Source organism: Melozone crissalis, unplaced genomic scaffold (assembly GCF_028551555.1).
Source record: "Melozone crissalis strain CALT ecotype California unplaced genomic scaffold, PUWL_Pcris_2 ptg000010l_1, whole genome shotgun sequence".
Lineage (NCBI taxonomy): Eukaryota > Metazoa > Chordata > Aves > Passeriformes > Passerellidae > Melozone > Melozone crissalis.
Window position 1 is genome coordinate 815,503 of NW_026535788.1, and position 17,497 is coordinate 832,999.

At 45.5% G+C, this 17,497-nt stretch overlaps 1 long non-coding RNA gene across 1 annotated transcript; it reads left to right on the forward strand.

Moving 5' to 3' along the window:
* The first annotated feature begins 521 nt into the window (after positions 1–521).
* Positions 522–10,332, forward strand: LOC128933538 (uncharacterized). Its single transcript, XR_008482793.1, has 3 exons — positions 522–635; positions 976–1,093; positions 9,938–10,332. It is a non-coding gene; the product is annotated as an uncharacterized LOC128933538 (long non-coding RNA).
* Positions 10,333–17,497: the final 7,165 nt, after the last annotated feature.

Sequence of the window (17,497 nt, forward strand, 5' to 3'; positions counted from 1 at the left end):
CGACCAGAGAGCGCTGCGATATCGCGTTAGTGCTCGTGGCTCTTTGTTCCATGAAAACGGATGGAGCGGCGCTGACCGGTAAAGCCAGAGATGGCCAGGAGAATGCCCAGCGCAAGGAGCAGGCTGGCTGTATGCTTCGGATGGCACAGGTGCGGTGTGCAAACGCACCCCTTTCCGCCCCTGCCCTCCCGAGCCCCAGGGAAAATGTTTTCCAGCATTTTCGAGCTTCTGAAAGACAAAACTTGTGATTTGACACTAGCATCCAGAAAAGGTTTCTGACTAGATTAGCAACTGCCTAAATTATTCTTGGTTACATCCCATGACCGGATTTAGGCAGTGAATTTATACTGCTTTTAGGATTTTCTTGTACAATGGTGAGAAAATAGGCAGGTCTGATATTGGTTTCACTTTTTTACTACTTCACGTTCCGTAAGATTCTTTTATCCAAGCACTTGTTTAAAAAATCTACTGTAGGCGTTACTGGTTCACGTTTTTTTTCTTTGCAGCACCCGTGACTTCTATCAAAACTCAATCTGTGAAATTTCTGGGGAAAACCCTTTTGTGTCCTGAAGGGTTCAAACTCTGTTGAGGATCCAGTTATCAGTTGCTCACCTGGATGGTTCCAGATCCCAAAGGTAACACTTTTACTCTTGCCCTGTAGTTTATATCTATTGCATTTTTGTTATTTTGCAAGATTTTTTGTCTTTGCAAAATATTGTTCTTTTCACTCTTTGGAGCCTCTCCCATCGTTCTTTGGTGTAGCAGCACCCCATAGGACACTTGGCTGCTGTCCTAAAGGGGATGGTCGCTAGAATTGTAAATTCTGGAGAGTTTGTAAGTCTTCTATCCCCAGTGAGGTACCGTGCTTTGTTTACTTTTGTTCTGTTGGTTAGGCGCTGCTTCTTGTTGGAAGTATGAATTTCAAACTACCCTGTTCTTTTTTTAACTGTTTTCCTGGTTCTCTCTGTACGGCAGGGAAAGACTCTCGTATCCTTGTCTTCAGGCTCGGTGCTGTCCAAGAAGATACAGAGACTAGAAAAATCATAAGAAGCAAAATATGACTGCAGGGAAAACAAGCTGGAGAGAACAAAAGGTGATATTGTTATCCTTACCCTGTATTAGAAACATCCACTGTGCTTTGATGCTGGCAGCTGCCAGGGGCTTGTTAGCTCTTTTTAGGCAGGTGTAGGTGTTCAGTTGCAGGTTTTTTCTCTGGACAAGTCAGTTCAAACTTTGCTAAGCTTATATTTGCAGATTACTCTCTAGCACAGTCCAGCATGACATTTTTGAATGCTGTAAAAAAAGCATGTTACTTGGAAATTGCTAATGATGAGAAGCTTTAGGGGAAAATAAGATTTCAGAGTTGGGAGATATGAGAAGAATTTTGTGGGGATGTTAGACTGAAATAAAGCACACTGTAGGCTGGACTGGCACGCTGGCAGGTCCCCTATTAAACAGTAGTGCTTAGATTAGCCTGGGGGTTGCCCGTTGTTTCTGTAGAAATCAGTGTTTCCTGGTCTTCAGAAGTAAGCTGCTTTGAAAAGCTGGAAGGTGCAGCATGGTGACAATCCGTGTGCTTTGGATTAAAAGTAGATTTCAGAAGGGTCCTAGGCTTTTGTCTTTTCCTAGAAGTCGATGTAATCCTATCGAGCAGTTTTTAATTCTGTGCTGCCGCGTCATCGGTCAGGGCCCTGTCGTACTAATCATCATACAGATACAAAACAAAAAATCGGACCCCGTCCCAACCACTTAGAGCCCAGAACACGATTTCCTCGGGCTGCCATTTGTGTGCCATCGGCACTCACCACGGAAGCGAGCTGGGGATTGTTGCAGCTGCTGGGAACAAACCGCTCCTCGTCACACAGGAACGGAATTGGGACGACGCCTCGGCCAGCCCCTCTCTGCCATCGTCTCCTGAATCTGCAGCAGAGCAGTTCCGGTCCATCCGGGCACGTGTAATCCAGTTCCTGATGATCTGAGCGCACGGAGCAGCGCTCCGCTGCTGTGGGGGGCTCAGGGAAGGCAGAGTGTGCATTGTCATCTTCCTGAACCTGCAGACGAATCCAAGTGAGAAGCCACAGGGTGGAAATCAGTCGCATATATGCTAAACGAAACTTGCAGGTTTTTTTTAAGAATTGTTTCTGCTTGTTCTTTTTTGTGCTTCAGCACTTAGAAAACCTCTCTTTAAAATCAGTTCAATTCATCAGTTGAGCCTTTTTTTGCAGACCCTCAGTGAGCAGAATTTGTTGCAGACTCCGTGCACGCTGTGCCGGCCTCCCAGGAGTGTGAGGGGCTCACGTGTGCTACTTTTTGCTTTAGGACGCTCTGAGGTATTTATTCCTTTTGGGATACATGATGAGAATTGCCAAGAGAGGTAGTTACAAGGTATGACATGGGGAAAAAGCCTGTGTGGTTGGAACGTTGTTGCTGTCAAAAGTTAATTTTTCCTTCTTTCTTAGCCAGTAGTTAGCTTTTTGCTTAATTTTTGTGGTATCATTATTTTATTGTTTAAAAAATTCCTTCAAAATCACTTTGGTGGTTGGTGTTGGCCACCAGTACCTTGTTCAGATTTGCCTATTTGCTTGTAGCTAAAATGTTCGCATCCTGTTTATCATTCTATTTAAGAAACTGCTGCCCAGCCAACTAATAACTGAATATCCATCTGTCTGGGACACGGAGAGAGGATTTAGGTAATGTCTTTGTTTCCAGAAAAAAGTTCCAGTGTAGTTTCTAAATAGAGGAGAAGGGGATGAAGACTCGGGGCTCTGATGCCGTATGGGCACCCCAAGGTCCCCAGGAGCGGGAGCCCCACTGGAGTGCAGGAGCAGGTATGTTCTCATGTAATATTGAACAAATTATAAATATAAATATGACAATTATAAGCATGAAAATATTTTTTAAAATAGTTAAACCAAGTGGGTTTTTTCATTTGTCAATAGGCAGTGTTTTGATTGTAAAAATTATAACTACAAATAATATAAAGGGAGAAATCTAAGTATAGAAATATAAATATATACAGATATATATAAAATTTAAACCTATAAGAAAAAATTAGTTTTAGCAGTAGATGTGATACCTAATATAAATAATAATTTAAATACTTTCCTAGAATTTTGTATCTATTATATATAATTATGAATATAATGCATCAAAAGAAACTATAAATATAAATGTGAATATAATTATACAAAAGTATAAAAATATTTCAATATCGTTCAAAAGAAGGCTTTTTTTGTGTTTATTTGGTTAGAGACGGGGGTTTTATTTGGAATCATAGAAGTGTTATGGAAGTATAAATCTAAATGTAGAAATATACAGTCAATAAAGAAAGGTATTTATAAGAACACGACTGAACGACGCCGCCTTCGGCCGAATGGAACGAGCTCAGCCGAACCAAGGCGAGACCGGCCGAACCTGACGGGCTCCAGGGAACCGAGGCCAGGCTTGCGAGGCTGCCTGAACGGAGCCGAGCTCGGCCGAACCGAGCCCGCCGCTCTCGTGCGCGCTAATTAGCGCGAGTGCGGTCACAGCGTAATGAGTTCCTGTGCCACCCCGCGCTCCCGGTCGTGTCGGTGCGATGGCCGGGCCGCCCGCGGGACGCGGCAGCAGGAGAGCCCCGAGCCGGGCGAGTTTAACGTGAGGCGGCGCCGCTTGCCCGCCCTCGGGGAGGCGAGCCGAGCCGACCTCAGCCGAACGCGCAGAGAGCGGCTCCGAGTTCGGCCGAAGCGAGCCGAAGGGACGAATGCAGCCGAATGCGGCCGCCAATAGCCGAGTTTAGCCGAAAATAGCCGAGTTTAGCCGAAGAGCCGACTGGAGCCGAGTGACTCCGGAGCGAGCCGAGCTCCCCCGAGCGCAGCCTCCCGGGCAGGGCGAGGCGCCGGGCCGGGCTCGGAGTGCAGCCGGGGCTCTGTGAGGCTTCCCCGCCCGTCCCTCTCTCTCGCCCTCCTTCCTTCTCCCCGTATTCGCCTTCTCTCGCTCCCTTTCCCCCATTCCCTCTCCCCCCACAAGCCCGGCTCCTTCCTGTCCAGCCCCTTCCCCGCTACTCCCTTTCTCTTCCCCGTTTCTGCCTCCTCTGTCCACCCTCCCTCTACCCCCTCCCGGGCTTTCCCTTCCCGTCCCGCTTTCCTGCACAGCCCGCCCTCCCTCGCCGCCCTTTGTCATGCCCTGCTCTCGCTCCTCTCTTCCGGTGCCCGCTTTCCTTCTTTGCCGCGCAGCCGCGGGGCTCGGGGTGCCGGAGAATGAAGGCCCGAGGGTATGGGGGTTCATCCGTGGTGCTGTTAACACAGTCAGAATGGCTCAGTGACTCTGTGCCAGGCTGGTGTGGCCTCAAAGGCTGCCCCTGCTGCTGGCAGAGTGTGTGAAGCGTCTGCTGAGCGGGCAGCGGCATCCCCCTGAACACCTTCTCGCAGCAGGGACGGAGATGGAGCCAGCCCAGCGCGTGGAAATGGATCTCTCCAGCTGAACGCTCAGGTGAAGCGAGCAGAGAACTTGCCCAGCATGAACCAGGTGAGCTGCACGTCTCCAGGGTAATGGTTCTTGCACCTTCAGAGCCACAGTGTCGCTGAGCTTTTTTTTTCCCCAGGCTTTCCATCACCTCTCAAACAGACGAATGCTCCCCTTGGAGGCTGCTGTGCCCTGGGGAGCCTGGCAGGTGGCCCCGTTGGTGAGAGGAGGGCAGCTGCAGGCAGGCAGCCCCCAGGAAAACACGGGAGTTTCAGTGGTTTCTGATGCCTGAGGAACGGGGAGATGGCGTGAGCTGAGCAGGAGTTAAGCACGGTCGTACAGAGGCCTGGCTGTTATGATTTAAGATGGCTTATTGAATATCTGTAGTTTCTATAGATATTTGTATATCTGTCCAAGTAGGATATAGAGCCTTGTGCAGGAGAAAAAGAACTCTTGATGTAAGATATGACCTGGGGGAGGCATCATGCCAGGCTATCCCTTCCAGATTTGGACGGCTTCAGTGTCTTGTGTGGCATGATGGGAAGTTCTGAAAATTAAGATTTCCTCTTTGGTGCGGGTCAGATGGGTGACGCCTGGCAGCTCGTGCACTGCCACTGTGCTAACCTGTGTGCCTCTCCTTCCCTCCCTGCTCCACAGGCAGCACAACACGGGAGCAGCAGGGAGAGCTGGCTTTGTCCTGGAAGATCCAGGAGCTCGCGGTGGATATCTGAGCCTGCAGCTCCAGGCTGCCGCACGACGCAAGGGCTGCACACACCCAGAGCGTACAGGTACTGTCACAAACGTGGGCTGTCGTGGCTGAGCCCTCAGGAGCTGGCGGTGCCAGCTGGGAGAAGAACAGTAGCTTCCAGCCTTTTCTTTTGTCTGCGTTTCCCGTGTTCAGTCAGTCTGATTACTTCTGGGCATTGCCCAGCAGGGTGTGAAATGCTTCCAGGGCTAAAGGGGGAAAAAAAGGGAAACACAAACTATAATCCACACCTCAGGAGGGAGAAGGCATCTGTCAGGACAAACTCTTAAGAGAAATGGGATGAAGAATACTTGTTTATTCGGTCTTTGGTATGTGTAGCTAGTTCAAAGAGGTCTCCCAGTCCTTCCCATTAGCAGAGCAAAGGAAGAGCAGCAAAGCCCTCAGGCTAAGCCATTAAAAGCAGCAGCAGCAGCTTTGTGTGCTGGAGTGTGGCAGGCATTCCTAGGTTTACTTTTTGGTTTTGCATCTAGCAGTGGTAGAGGAAAGTTCTTTGCAAGGTGATAGTTCCAGCCTTGTATTGAAATGTGAGCAAAGAGGAACTTTCTCAGTTGGATTGGGGTTTATTCACAGCACTTGTAAACAGAGTTAACATTCAGATAACATGTGCAGGGAGTGTGTGCTGTGGGTTAGCACAAGTGACAAAGGAAGTGGGACAGGGACAGGGCACTTTCCCCTTCAAGGTACTGGTTTTTTTTCTGGAAGAATGACGTGAGAGCAGAAAAGTTGCAATGGCATTGCAGTTCCCTGCACAGAATATACCCAGGGAGGTGAAGCACAGCCCAGTGGTGCCATTCACCTGCGCCCCAATGGGGAGCATCAGTGAAGTGAGGAGGACTGAGGAGCTCTCCCCTTGAGCAATCACAACAGTCATGTCAACGAGTGTCACCCTTTTCCAGACCACTGGCATGTGCTTGGGGACAATAACCTGTGTTTTTTACAGCCAGGTCTTCTGAGCCGCTGCTCACTGCTCGCAGTGAAAAGAAACAGGCACTCTGCAAAATTGCCACCTCAGATGCCACTGAAGCACAGCTTTGGCTTTCAGGCATCTCCCCTGCAAGCTGTCCCTTGCAGCGTTTCCGCACTGGGTTCATTGTAAATTCATTCCTCCCATTTTTTATTTGTAATTTCCAAAGAATATCAGTCGACTTTTACGGCCTCTTCAGGGCTCCCCAAGCTTCATACCACACCTAAATGCTCGTTTTCACTGCCTGAAGGGCTTCTCTCACCCGAGTGATTCTATGAATTTGGCCTGTACTTCAGCTTAAGGGGAAAGCTGTACATTGATTGCATTTTGGAGAAAAAGATTTGACTGTCCAGCTGTAAATTTATCTTGTGTTTTGCCTTCCAGGTTCGCTCGTATTGTAATTTGCAAATGGCACGGCAAATGCCACGAGAGCAGCTGGTGAAGGTGGCTCAGAAGCAATGACAAGAATGTGCTGCGAAGTTTGGTCCAGCAGTCCAGCTTCCCGACACGGTAGGGCAGGCACACCTTTTGATAAAGCATCAAACGCTGCAGTTTTTATTCTTGGTGTTTGTCTGCGCTCCCATTCTGATCACCCCTTGAAGTATTATTTTTCAAAATGATATCTAGGAGAGAAATCATGTTTATTCAGGGGGAGCCATAATTTTCATCTGTTCCAAATGCACCAGGTGTGTTTTAAGGCCTGCACACACAGCAAGAGCTGCAGAGCTTGTTGTGCAGTTTCCTGCAGCACTGATTCATTCTGTATTCCAGTAACCATGCCCTGGGCTGCCAGCCAGGCTCAATGCCAGGAGCGGGAGGAGCAGACCCGAGAGGTGCTTTGGGTGGAGCCCAGCCAGGTTTCAGGCAGCCCGCAGAGTCTGCCCTTGCAGTCCACGCCGGTCTGCTGTTGCCATCTGCTGGAAAAATCCCTAATGGATATTTCCAAAGGTGGGGAGGAGCATCCGCTCCTGTCACGGACCTGCTGGGGGCTCTTTGCCCTCTGGCTCCGTGCGCTCTGCCCAAGAACAGCGTGTGCAGCAGGCTGTCACCGCTCTCTGCAGGGTGAAGCACCTTCAGCCAAGGTCAGTGCAAGAGCAAAACAATCCTGCCAGCAAAGCCTGCTACTAGAGAGGCAAACAATGATCCTTCCAAAGGAATTCATCCTTCTTCTCCCTTACAACTCTCCTGTGTCATCACACGGCAGAATGGTTTGGGGTGGAAGAGATCTTGAAAACGACCTAGTTCCACCTCTGTCCTGGGCAGGCTCACCTTCCTCTGGGCCAGGGTGCTGTGCTGTCGCAGATCAGGTGGCAGATCTGTGGAAATTGTAATGATATTATTAAGGTGTGTCTCTTATTGCCTTGCCATTCGTGAATCCCGAGGCTGTCTTGTCCTAGTTTAGCTTTCTGATGTGGAGGAGCAGAACTGCCAACTGATATGGAATTTGGTGCTCTCTGTGGAGTGACATCCTGTAAAATTTCTGTCCCAGGAATGCTGTCACGATGGCTCTGCTCCATAGAGAATGACACGGCCTGATTGTCAGCAAGTTTTGCTTCTGCAATAGTGTATAAATGCTAAAATTTGAACACTGCTTATTATTTCAAAAGAGAATATTTTAAAACTGGAAGAGATAGCTAAAATTACGCCTGAAAGGTAGCAAGAGCAAATACATAGAATATTTCTCCCTGTTTGTAGATATACTTTTCATTCAAAGTTATGCTGATGGGGATATGCTTTTATGTATTTAGTGACTTTACAGATTTCTTCCCCGAGTTTTTTGAGTTCATAGAATCATGGAATAATTCAGGTTGGAAGGGGCTCTAAAGATCACCTCGTTCCAAGCCTGCTGCCGTGGGCAGGGACACGGTTCCATGGACCAGGTTGCTCTGAGCCTGATCCCAGAGCACCAATGGGCCTTGGAACACTTGCAGGGATGGGGCAGCCCCAGCATGTGTGAGCAACCTGTGCCAGGCAGGTGCCAGAGGAGGAAGAAAGCCCTTCCCAGCTGGAGCAGAGGCTGCTGCAGCTTGGCGCAGCCTCGTGTCACCGAGCGTGTGAGACAGAAGGGCCCTTCCCGTGGAGGGAGAACGGCACTGGAAGATCTTTTCTGGGGAGAAGCGGAGCAATGGAACGCCAAAGCAGCCTTCAGTTCTTGCAGCAGAGTTGGGAACAACTGGAAGCAGGAGCAGAGCTGGCCTGGTGCCTGGCAGCTCTGCAGGCAGTGGGGATGGAGAAGGTGCAGTTGTCTGTCTTCTTGGCTGAGTCTTGAAAAATGAGGCACTTTTCTGTAGTTCCTTTTCAAGCATTACGTGGCAGTTGCCCCTAGAAGTCCAAAGGCAGCTGTTTTTTTAGCAGGAGGAAGTCAGGAAGAGGCAAAGCAGGCAAAGACATCAGATAAGTCTGGATAAAAATCTTGGCTAAGCTGTTTTTTCCCCCTCCTCCAAACAGGCAATTCTGAAGCGCTGAGCAGAGATCTGCCCCCGGGAGGCAGAGCAGAGCCGATCTGTGAGAGCTGACACGGGAGCTGTGGTGAGGACAGCTGCTCCCCTGCCTCGGTGTGGGACCTGCTGAGCTGCTGTTCCTGTGCCGGGAGTGTTTCTCCTCTCATGCAGGCAAGCCAGAGAGCTCCTAGGGAAGGAGCAGGTAAGGTTGAAGTGCCGAGATCTCCCCGGTAAGAAGTGCCGTGACAAAAGGAAATGGCCTCAAGTTGCAGCAGGGAAGGCTCAGATTGGCTTTGAGGACCAATTTGTTCACTGAAAGGGTGGTCAGGCGTAGGAGCGGGCTGCCCAGGGCAGTCCCCATTGCTGGAGACATTTGAAGCATGGCAAGATGTGGTGTTTAGGGACCTGATTTGGGTGGGGGCTTGGCAGTGCTGGGGCAGCAGCTGGGCTCGATGGCCTTAGAAGGCTTTTGCAGCCTAAAGGATGCTATGGTTCTGGAAAGCCTCGACCCCTCTGGCTCCGACACAGCACCTGGATGCTGACGGAAGGAGGCTGGTCATGGAGCCTGGAGGTGCCTGTGCCACAGGGAGGGAGAGGACAAGGCAGTGTCACCTGCAGGGAGGGTCTCGTCCCCAGAGAGCGGCCAGTGACTCCATCCGTGCCCGGGGCTCTGGGTGCACCCTCGGGGTGGACACCTGCCCTCAGGTTTCCCTCTGGGCACCCGGGGAGGGAACCGGGTCCATCCGTGTGGCAGCTCCAGGGCCTGCAGGCTCTGGGGCCCTGCAGCCGTGCGCCCTGTCACAGGGCGGCAGGGACGTGACACTGCCCGGCCGCGCCGCTGGCCTGGGATCCTTGCTGCTTTCCTCCCGATCCCACATGGCTGTAGCAGCAATCTTGTGTCTTTTCTTTAAAAGTGTCCTTGGGAGAGTTCAAAGAGAGGGTAATTAGTTATGTCAAAGCCTACATATTTGACCTGTTGGCACTCAAGAGAAAAGACAGAAACCTGCTTGGCATCCTTGTGCCTGGAAGTCATTGTGACCCAGGGAAGTGAGGAACGGGCTGGCCGAGGTCACTGAGGCTCTGAGATGGAGGTGAGTTTGCATTCCAGTTGATTGGAACGGAGGCTCATCAGGAGTTTCCTCGGCTATCCGAGGCACAGAGCCCTGGAGCCAAGTGAGCCTGAGCTGCTGCACGCTTGCTGTGAGCTTTGGGGTGAGGGTGCATCGTTGCAGGCCTGGGATGGATTGAAATGCGCTGAGGAAAGCAGAGGGAGGGAGGGAGGGAGGGAAATGCTCTGTTAACTTGTGCCAATTCTTCTGTCAGACTCATCACGGCGGGACAGCGTGAAGACTGAAAGTGTGAGAAGATGTGGAGGGGAAGAGAGAATCTGACGGGAGCAGCGAACGCACGAGTGCACGAATTTTGCTTTTTGCTTGGATGTAAACTCAGGAGTTGAAAGGAATTTGGGAGTGAGAAGGGACATTTCAGAAGGAGAAGAAGAAAAAGAGGTTGTTGTTGTTGTTACAGTCCTGGCAAAATCTTTTGTTCTAGCTAATAAAAGAAGTTAGTTTAAGAAATAAAAAGAAAAAAATGTAGTGTTTTTTTTTTTACTTGACTATTATATTCATTGGTGGTATATGGTGTGTTGTTTTATTTCTTGGTATTATTAACTCTGTGTAAATTGTTTTTTGAGTGAAGCTGACTTTCTGGATGGGTTGGTTTGTATTTGAGGCCGGATTAATTTCAATGGGATTGTTTCATAGATTTCTGATGGGTATTACTGGGATTTTGGTTTTGTTTGCTGTATGTATAAACATAGACCTTTGGTAGGGCCAGCTGGGCTGCTGGAGGTTTGGGTGTGAATTTATGAGATGGCTTTTGTTAAATGCAGATTTTAATTTTTGAAATGTTTTCCAATGTAGTGGTTTTAAGGTGGTTTTTAAGAATTCATTGTATTGTTTTCTGTTGTTTGTAGTTGGTGTATGATAAGGGATGTGGTGTGAGGTCTTGAACGCTATGGTTTTAGTGTTCCTAAGTGCTGATTTCTTTCTGGTTCGATAGTTTTTTTTATTTTTTGGGACAGGGGCATTTATATGTTGGGTTTTTATAGGCAATACGTTTTTTAATTTAGGTAGTGATATTTTTTAGTATTTTAATAGTTTAGGTTTTTTATTTTCATGGTTTTAATTATTTTTTTTAATTTTTTTCAAATAACTTTTCTAGATGATAGGTTATTATTTGTGCATTAGCATAAAGGTAGAGCTTTGGGGACTTTTTTTAGTAATGTTTAGGGTCAGTTGTACAGTTTTGAGTCTCGTGGGTTGGTTTGATTTAGTTTTTACTGGGTGTTTGTTTTTATTAGCAGTCATTTTCAAGGTGTATTTGAGTTTTTTGGGGTTTTTGAGATATTGGTTTAGGAGGAAGTTTATGATGAGAATGTGCGGATGTTTTGGGCTACTTTATAGTGGGATTTAAAATTTATTGACAGTTAGGTTTATTTGAGTTTTTATTAGGGTTCAATGACGTTGTGGGACGTTTGTTCCGTTAGTAATAGCAATGGGTTTTGTTTTGATGCGCTGCGATGGGACGAGCATGTGCTGCGTGCCGGTGCTGACAAAGGTACGGTACTGTTGTGGTTCTGGTGCGTGGGGTCAATGAACTTGTATGGTTTAATATAGAGATGAAAATAGAAATAAATATACATTTAAAAATAAATATAACATTAGAGTGGTAGACATGAATATAGATAACAGATACATACATAAAACTGTAATACCTGGTATATAATTGTAACATCATATAGATAAATGATAGTCTATTATATATATATATATATATATATATATATATATATATATATACACAAAGATATATAAATATAGATAGTTAATATGAAAATATTTAAATGGAGTTAAAATAAATGGGGGGGGTGTTATTAGGTTATAGGCTGGGGTTTTTAAATAAATGATAGAAATAAAATATCAATTCGGAAATACAAATATATATACAAATACAAATCTCTATAAATATTTAATTTAAATAAATATAAGGAAAATAAATCTATAATACAGAAAATACACATCTCTTATTATATTAGAAGGTATTCTCTCTAATATATATAATATCTATGAATAAAAAAAATTAAAATGTCCATATGAATATCATTATAATTTTGAAAAATAATATTACTTCCTACATTTTAAATCTGGTTCCAATAAAGGGGTGTCCTTGGTTTTCATTTGGTTAGAGGCAGGAGTTGTATTTTAAATAATATAAGTAATATAGAAATGTGGATCTTAAGATAGAAATATTTAATAAATATATAAAGAGAAATTGCTAAAATATGAATATAAATTTACATATAAATATGTGTAAGTAATATGAAGAGTTGTAGTGTAGAATATAAATAACATTATATGGCAATATAAATTATAAATGGGAATATAAATATTAAAATATGTAAATATAGCTTAAAAGAAAGGGAATGTTTTGGCTTTTATTTAAGTAGAGGCAGGGGTTTTATTTTGAATATTGTAAGTGTTCCAGAAGTAAAAATCCTGACGCAGAAATGTTTAATCAATATAAAAAATATGAATAAAAATATATAAAAATTCATAAATAACTACTCGCATCAGATGTATTATAGAATACAAATTTATTTATAACTTGACATTGGTATAGATAAATGTATAAGTAAGCAATATACATTAATATGCATTATAAATACAAATATGAATATAAAAATTGAATATAAGGATAAAATCTATTTAAATATTGTTTGCAACAAAGGCTTGGGGTTTTTTTTATTCCTATTGTGTTAGAGGCAGGGTTTTTATTTTAAATAATATGAATGTAGATATTATTGTTATTTATTTCTAAATATGAAGATATACAATCGAGATATAAATATATATATAAAAACACAAAATATAAAGAAATACAAATAATAGGAAGAGATGTAATGAAGAATACAAATAACAGTATACATAAGTGTACATTTTAAATGTAAATATGAATATGAACCTGAAAACTAGAATTTTAAAAAATATTTAAATACAGTTGAGAAGAAAGGGCTTCTTTTTGGCTTTAATGTGGATGGAGGCAAAGGTTTTATTTTAAATAATGCAAGTGTTACAGAAGTAAAAATCGTAACAGAAATATATACTTACCATGTAAAAATATGTATAACAATATACAAATAAATTTAAGTTTTAGGGATATATGCAATATGGAATAGAAATGTATTTATAAAAAGAAATGTATAAATGGACAGTGTACATCAATATACATTGTAAATAGAAATGTGAATATTAATAGGAAAAAACTTTTTAAAAAATATTTAAATATTTTTTAAAAGAAATTGTTGTTTATTTGGGGTTTTTTTGTGTGTTGTGTTTTGTTTTGTCTTTTATCCTTTTAGATTAGAGGCAGAAGTTTATTTTTCCTCTTCCCCGTTGTTTTGGGGCATTTATTTCAGAGCAGTTTTCGGCGGGGGCCGCCCCTGTTCTTTTTCGCCGCCTTCCCTGCCCGCAGCCCCGAGGCGCGCTGCGCCCCCGGCTGGGGCGTGCGGCAGTGCTGCCGCCTTGTGGGCAGAGCGCTGTACTGCAGCCCTGCACCGAGAGGCCGCCACCTTGGGAGTGGCGCGTCGTGGATGTCGCGGACTTTTAATTGACCTTCTCATCATGGCGGCGAAAAGGGCGGGGAAGTGGAGGACCGAGGTTGGTCTAAGTGGACTGCCTGCACAGAATACTGACGTCATGGCGGCTCCGACGGATTTTTCTGCGGCGTTTCATGTGTACCCGACACACGGTGTGGGCTCAGCGGCGCCGCGGGCGGGGTAGTTTGGCGGGTTTGTGCCAGGCATGTGGGTTAAACGCCTCGCTGTGCCGGGGTCCTCTGACGGCCGCTTTCGCGCCCTGAGGGAGCCGAGCCGGGCCGAATTGTTCTGAAGAGCCGAAGAGCCGAGGGTGGCCGAAAACAGCCGAGTTTGCCCGAAGAGCCAAGGGAAGCCGGAAATAGCCGAGTTTACCCGAAGAGCCGAGGGTGGCCGAAAACAGCCGAGTTTACCCGAAGAGCCGAGGGTGGCCGAAAACAGCCGACTTGAACCGAAGAGCCCAGGGCGGCCCAAAATAGCCCAGTTTACACCAAGAGACCATGATAGCCGACTGGAACCGATAGCCGAGTGTAGCCGACACTGGCCGCATTTAGACAATGTGCCCAATATGACCGAGTTTAGTCGAACCGTGCCGAGTTCGGCCGAAGAGCCGAACTGAAACGAGTTTAGACCAAGAGCCGAACCAAGCCGAATTCAGCCGAGTTTCATTAAACAGAACCGAACAACGCCGCAGGGCTCTGCCTGCAGTGCGCCTGTGCAGGCGGCAGGGATCGCTGTGCCTGCAGTGCTCCGAGGCAGACGGCAGGGGGCGCTGTGCCTGCAGTGCGCCTGTGCAGACGGCAGGGATCGCTGTGCCTGCAGTGCTCCGGGACAGACGGCAGGGGGCGCTGTATAAAGTAAGTAGACAATATCAACTCTCTATAAGAAGGAATAAAAGCTCTATGTCACGTGCAGCAGTAGAAAATTTCAGGCTCCCAGGGAATAAATAGTTTTCTTTAAATCCTTTTCGTTCTGGAGTTTTTTTTTTACTCCCAGGTAGCCTGATAGTTTCTACTGCTGTTTTTTTATTCTAAAGCTAGAAAGGTAAACCAAGATCAGAAATATAAGAAAGGGAAAGGGAAGGGAAAGGAAAGGAAAGGAAAGGAAAGGAAAGGAAAGGAAAGGAAAGGAAAGGAAAGGAAAGGAAAGGAAGCAGGAGAGCAAGAGGGAAGGGAAGGGGTGAAAAACAGAGTGAAAAAAGAAAAAAGAGTTGGAGGGGGAAAGAGAAGGCATTCGGAAGGAGCGGTGCTGCCTCAGGTCCTTCCCCGCCCAGGGGTGAAGGTCCCGTGTGATGCCCGGGAGGTTCTGCAGCTCCCGGCGGCGGGGGACGGAGCCGTGGCTGTCAGCCCGAGACTACAACTCCCGGCAGGCCTTGCTGCCGGCGCGGCGCGTGACGCAACGGCTGACGCGGCACATGAGTGGCTGGCGGGCCAGGCGGCCGCGCGGGGCTGTGCGCGGGCAGCTCCCGGCGCCTCTCCCGCGCGTGATGGCGACGCCGGATGGGCGAAGCCTCCGTCCGGCCGCCCGCACGGCGCCGAGCAGCGCGGAAGGAGCGTCCGCGGGGTTCCTCGGCCTCACTCGGCGGTGCCGGGGGCGCGGGGCGGGGCGGTGCTTTGCTGCCGCGGGCCGGGAGCTGCAGGAGCCGCCCCGGGCGAGCACGGCGAGCACCTGTGAGTGTTTTTTTTTTCCTCTAAATCGGGAGTAAATATAGCTGAGTAAAATTAGCTTGGTTTTCTTCCTTCTTTTTTAACTGAATTGTTTTTATTAAAAATCCTATTTGAATGTGTAGAAAAAGTGGGGATGTCCTGTAATATATTGTAGCTTTTCTTGTTTACAGGGTACTCAGAAAATACGTCTCCCTTAGAGTCCCACAGAAAGGTTCTCAGTGCGATCTCTGTCAAGGTATGTATTTCCAAATAAGTGATCCCTTTAGATATTTGCCTGTGTACCTTTTCCTGTTATTCAGAGCTTTCCTTCTGTGGGTTTTATGATAAACCTGTAAAACCGGTTTTGCAAGTCTTAATCGTTGAAGGCAGCATAGAGCCTGTTCTTGACCAGACAAAGGGAAAAAGTGTGACACTGAGGCTGAACTTGTCATTTTTCATTTGACTTGTCTTGAATTATTTAAGAATAGAGAGAACTAGAAAAAGAGAGAAATAGAATTGGTTATTGAGCACTCCCCAAATGCTCACCATGATTCAGTGTAGAGCCACAGGGCAGGGTGATGGAAAGGGCTCTATGCTTTAGAAGGAAATAAATTTAAACCTGACCTCCACAGAGTCTCACTAACTTCTGTTGTTTTAAAATACAAAATACGTTCAGGAAGTGTTGGAAGTTAGTATTTTGGGAAAGAAATGGCAGTTCCACAGAACATTCCATTTAACAGTAAATTGGAGGAGAGCCCAAGAGAAATTTTTCATCCCTTGATAGAAAAGGTAGGAAGTGACTTTTTTTGGTTTGGTTCTTTTTTCTTTATTATTTTCTGGAAATAAAAGTAATTAAGTATAGGTACTACTGGTCTGTTTCTTCCAGTAACAGGTGATAATAATAGTAGTAGTAATAGTAAAAATAATAATAGAAATAATAATAACAGTAATGTAATACTAGTTAAACAGTCTTTATCCATTGAACTGGCCATTTCAAATCAAAACTTCTAAACACAAATCAAACCATCATCCTTGTAGAATCTTTCACAGCAGTGGGCTAAAGATCCTGGTTTTGTTGACAGGATTTATTGGTTCTGGAAGAACAAGAGGGAAGTAGAAGCCTAACTACTTCTAGCTCACAGACCCGTCCAGTGAACAGAGCTTTGTATTTTGATGGGCTTGTGATGACTTTGAAATCAATTGGTCATTACAGTAAAAAAAATTAATGTTTTTTTGAACGTGACAGCAGAAATAACTTTAAGCACCAACTTAATAATAATAGATCACCAATTTAAGTTAAAAATTCATGCTATACTATCAAAATTTAAAGGTAAGTGATTATGTATTAGGTGATGGTATAAAGTGTATGTTCTAATGTGTAGGATGTATGCAAAGATACATACATACCTGAAAGTCCTTAGAGGAAACAAATTTTTATGTTTGCTGTCTGACTGTTTATCATACAATATTTGGTTTTATTTTGCAGGGATTGGTGAATTTTAACTTTGGAGTCCTCTATGCTAAGGATGCTCAGCCTGCAGATGATGAAATGTTCAGTAATGGTGAGTTTTTCACTTTCTCTTTAATTGCTATGCTGATCTGAATAAGAAAAAAACAAAAGCAAGAGAAAAAAAAGGATGGTTTATTATTTTTTACACTGTTATGTTTGTTTCCTCAGTATTTGCTGCAGCTCTGCTTACCCAAGCTTTGGGTTCCTTCTGTCCCACAGGGAGTTGCCCTGTTTGGTTGCATCTGGTGAAATTCACCCTGAGACCTTACAGAAGTAGCTCAAACTACGTGAGAGCCATTTGCAGTTCCCTCCACACACCTGGAGAATGGGTGACGTTTCTGAGGATGTGGCAACTGTACTTCTATCAAAACTCAGTCTGTGAAATTTCTGGGGAAAACTCTTCGGTGACCCGAAGGGTTCAAACTCTGGTGAGAATCCAGTTATCAGGTGCTCACCTGGATGGTTCCAGCTCTTAAAGTGAACACTTGTACTCTTGCCCTGTAGTTTACATCCATTGTATTTTTGTTATTTTGCAAGATTTTATGTCTTTGCAAAATATCGTGCGTTTCGCTCTTTGGAACCTCTCAGATTGTTCTTTGGTGTAGCACCACCTCACGGGACACTTGGCTGCCGTCCTGAAGGGGATGGTCGCTAGAATTGTAAATTCTGGAGAGTTTGTAAGTCTTCTGTCCCCAGGGAGCTATCATGCTTTGTTTACTTTTGTTCTGTTGGTTAGGCGCTGCTTCTCATTGCAAGTATGAATTTCAAACTACCCTGTTCTCTTTTTAACTGTTTTTCTGGTTCTCTCCGTATGGCAGGGAAAGACTCTCGTATCCTTGTCTTCAGGCTCGGTGCTGTCCACGAAGATACGGAGACTAAAAAAATCATAAGAAGCAAAATATGACTGCAGGGAAAACAAGCTGGAGAGAACAAAAGGTGATATTGTTATCCTTACCCTGTATTAGAAACATCCAATGTGCTTTGATGCGGGCAGCTGCCAGGGGCTTGTTAGCTCTTTGTAGGCAGGTGTAGGTGTTCGCTTGTAGGTTTTTTCTCTGGACAAGTCAATTCAA